Source organism: Solanum stenotomum, unplaced genomic scaffold (genome assembly GCF_019186545.1).
Source record: "Solanum stenotomum isolate F172 unplaced genomic scaffold, ASM1918654v1 scaffold17673, whole genome shotgun sequence".
Taxonomy (NCBI): Eukaryota; Viridiplantae; Streptophyta; class Magnoliopsida; order Solanales; family Solanaceae; genus Solanum; species Solanum stenotomum.
In genome coordinates this window covers 20,143-24,584 of record NW_026024660.1, presented here as the reverse complement: position 1 = coordinate 24,584, position 4,442 = coordinate 20,143, and positions in this window count along the sequence as shown.

Here is a 4,442-nt window from a genome sequence, read left to right as displayed (position 1 = left end):
ATCTAAAAATCAACAACTCTCTTGAACCAATTTCCACATCACGAAACTGATGGAATAGTTCCAATTTGAGACTCGAAACTCCAAAAGACACCAAAAACCACTTTTTAACAACTTTAGCCTTTCAAAACTTTAAATTTCCACAATTCACACTCAAAACTCAAAACTAATTTAAAGATCCAATCATAAATGACTCGGAGTCGATATCAGGAGGGGTAATACGATAAAAAAATATTGATTGATGAACATCATTGTAGTGTACACATCCCGGCTAAAAAATAATTAAAAAAATTAGCGATGAACAAAATTTCGTAGCTAACAATAATTTTTTATGTTAATCCCATTTAGCGATGGATTACAAAAAGAATAAGTTAACTAGCTTTTTAGTAATGGATTAGCAGTTAGAAATTATCGTAGCAATTTCATGTTTTTTTTATAAAGTTTGTGTAGTCGAAAATTGGTGTCCAAATAAATTGATGTTACTACTCTTATCAACAATCACACAAATGGTCACAACACCAACGTGATGATTCCTATCAGTTTAAACTAGCCGGATTTATTAAATAAATGTGTTGGGTCATATATGTAAGCATTTTAAATTTATTTATTAAGTAAAGGATGTAAAAACTACATAAAATTCAATTTTTTATACCAATAGAAAGTAGACTTAATTTTAGTGAATATATATTGCAAAACATTGCATTAATTATTTTTGTGATGCAGGAAATATTTAAGTGTCATCTGGCAGCGTACCCTATAGAAGCCTACCCCTATAGGCAAAGGCAACGCGCTACTCACTCTCTGTCACTTGCTTAACAAACTTCACTTGCAGCGGGTGTGAAACAAACTCGATTACAACACAAGCACTATTATATATAATTATTGTCAAATACAAGTTACTACTAGAATATGCACTACAAAGTTAAAATACATTAATTAAGGAGAGACTAATAACATAGAAGAAGGTAACTAGAAGAGGATGAGATACAAGAATAGAGAAAGTTGATGAGAGATAACTGACACCAAAGGTTCACATAATTTGAATAACCGTTCTTTCTAACTCCTAGTCTTTTTTAACAAATGGTAATTGAGCCGGGATCTCAAATAAAATTCTCTAATATTTTACTCGACCCAATAGTTATTACTGAATCCGTCTCACTAACTTTGTTTAGCTCATAGGCCCTTAAAGAGCCAGTTTGGTTCACAACATGGTGGTTCTCTCCAGTTTGATATTGAGTTTTGTTTCTCCATTTCTGAGTTTAAGAATTTCATATTGTGTTTTCTCTATGGATATTGTTGTAAGTATCTTCCCTTTTACTTTACAAAATCATTTTCTCATGCAATGGCGATGCACTGCGAGGGCAATAACTTGTGCGTTGTCAGTATTTTCTCTTTTGAACTTTCACTATTTGTAAAACCAAAATGTAGAAATAGTATGTGTTTTGTGAGTTTCAGTAACATAAAATTATTGTTCAAACTCATATAGCATTTCGGTCCTTGTATAATATATGTTTCCATTAGTTAACAAATACTTTGTTTCTGTAAATCTCTATAAATTGTAATATTTGTTGCATGAATATTTGTTGATTGTTTGAATTCACTGAACGATCTACCGTCTCTTTCATTTGTATGTGTTCAAAATCTGCTTTGTTATTGCTATTTTATTTGCTACTATTTTAGACTCTGTTATATACTTACACGGAAGAAGTAAATTCTGGAAAAATAAATTTATGATCTGTATTTTATTCGATCTATGATTTGACACTTTTAGAGTATCAATTTTTTGTTAGTGCATTGTTATTTGTACTGCAGTTGGAGGATTTGAGTTTAGAAGAGCTTGTATGATTGCAAATACATTAGGGGTTTGTTGTGAATGTAGGTTGTAGAACTTGTATTTTATCCTTCTCTCGACTGTTTTTGCCTTAACCAGTCTGCTCTAGTGGTATGGGCTACGTAAATATTATGGGTTTGTTGTTGTTATGTTATTCAATCATGGGTTTCAAATTTTGAATTTATCCATGAGACTTCGTATATTGAGTTCTTGATTGAGGTTTCTTGAAGTTTTGTTCTTCATTCTTATTAATCGAGTTTAATGAGTTCTTGAGGTGAGGGTTTCGAGTTTGAGGGTTCTTCTTGAGGAAATTTGAGTAGATTTTCGTTTACTTATGTTGGGTTTACGAATCTAAGAAAGTTTGGAAGAAATCAATCGATTCTAGGTGAATTAGGATAAAAAATCGATAAGAAAAATTCGTCGAAACATCTTGAAATTGGTTTGGGTGGAGCGCTAGCAATACGCCCAATCAGACCCCCAATAAATGGAGGCTTGATGCAATGAGTCAGCGGTGCGCCAATCAGACCACAGTATATAGAGGTCTGGTGCAACGCGCCAACAGTGCGCCCAATCAGACCCTAGTAACCTTTCACATACTTACTCCGGGCTTACCAAATATTTCATTTTTCTTCAAAAGAGTTTACTAATTTGAGCATCAAGGGGATAAACGAATTGAAGGATGATATGGCTAACAGAATTGTGATTGACTTAATTGAAGATGAGTTTAACCGTGAAGAAGTTGAGTCATACCGAGATAAAATTGCTAAGCTTGAGGAAAAAGTGGCAAAAATGGAACAAGAAATTGATGGCATCAAGGAAATGATAGCCAATCATAAGAATTACCCCAATGAAGACTCGGTGGATTACGATCCTACAGACTACTCCGATGAAGATTTAGAGGGATACTCTCATATTCGTGCAACTGCATATTCCAACTTTTATTGTGATACTCAGCAGATCAACTTTCACAGAATGAGACGTTTGAGAATTTGAGTGCAACTAGAAAAAATGGAGAAAATGGTCGAAGACATTTTAATACCGACACTAACTGAATTTCCTTCACAAATGAGCTTGCTGCACAACTTGGGATAAATTTGGTTGAGATGGAAAATGAGAACGAGACACCTTATAATCTTGTTGATATTCCAATGTATGATGGGACATGTCTTCCCCAGAACCACTTGAAGGCATAACTCGATTGGTTAGCAAGCATAGGGCAAGACAATGAATTTAATATAAGACTTTTTGTTAGGAAGCTTACAGGGCCAGCCTTGATGTGGTATGCAAACCAAGACACAGGGAAATGATTCTCTTGAGTCGATATGACCAAAGATTTTATTAAGCGGTATGGGCCTCCTAATAGGGCATCTAAAGGGTGTGGTTTGTTGAAAAGGAAATCTATAGAGTCTCCCGAGGAAATTAAAGGGCATGAATCTCAAAAGAAAGTAGCAAAATCAACTTTGGGGCATTATTGTTTGAATGAGCACAATTTAGGGACAAAGGAAAGACAATTGTTACTAAAGCACCAAATGTTCCTCCACTCGTGCCTGAAGCGAGAAAATCTCAAACTTTAACCCCTTTGAGTGAACCAATTTCATTCATATTCAAAAAGTTGAGATCATTAGAAATTTTACAACCAAAGCCTCGTGAAATTCCTTCGAATCCTTTTAACCCAGCCAAACAATGTATTTTCAATTCAGACGTGTTAGGTCACACTACCGACGAGTACCAGTGTTTGAAAGAAAAGATCTAAAAGTTATTGGATAGTGACATGATCATTTAAAGGCATGTAATTCGCCCTAAGTTTGTTTGGCATCAACTTTTGTTCGTCATGCCGACGTCAAGTCACAATCAAACAATTTATCCGCAAGGTGTCAATCTTGTTCCTCCTCACAGCCAAGCAACTGTTGTACCGAGGATTATTGCACCAAATTTACCCTTTTTGGCATCTACTGCATGCACCTATGATGTAGCCGATAAGAATACCCATAATGGTTTCATTCTGAGCAACCATTAGGTGTACGGGAATTTTCTCAAAAATGAATTTTAAGAGGCATAAAGCAGGGCAATTAGTTTTTGTGTATCATCTTTTGAAAAAAAATTATATTTTTGTGAGCTTAGGTGACTATTTATTTGTATGTTTTAAATTCCTTTTTATGGAAGGTGAACTACGCTTGACCTGATTTCCTTGGTGGATACGTACGCAGCCCATATAGGGACTTGGTCATATTTTTTAAGAAATTTCAATATATCTCTTTCTTGTAATTGAAACTACGTTCGACCTGATTTCCTTGGTGGATACGTAGGCAGTCTATATAAGGCCCGATCGGTTTATTATAAAACTTTAGTATTCCTCTGAGAAGGAGAATGAAGTTGGGGCATAATTGTGGCATGCAATCGAGATAATTTTTGGTAGCACACCAAAATTTGCAAAGGATATGGATCAAATCGAAGTCCGAATTTGATGCTCGACATGAGTCAACCTTTCTCCAAATCAATTTTTCTTTCCTTCCACTTTCAGCGTTAGAGCATACTAGCTAATACCTCACCCTCGTCCACTCGTCTTAAACTTAAATCATTGCCTCCTGCCTAAAATTCTTATTTTACAAAATCA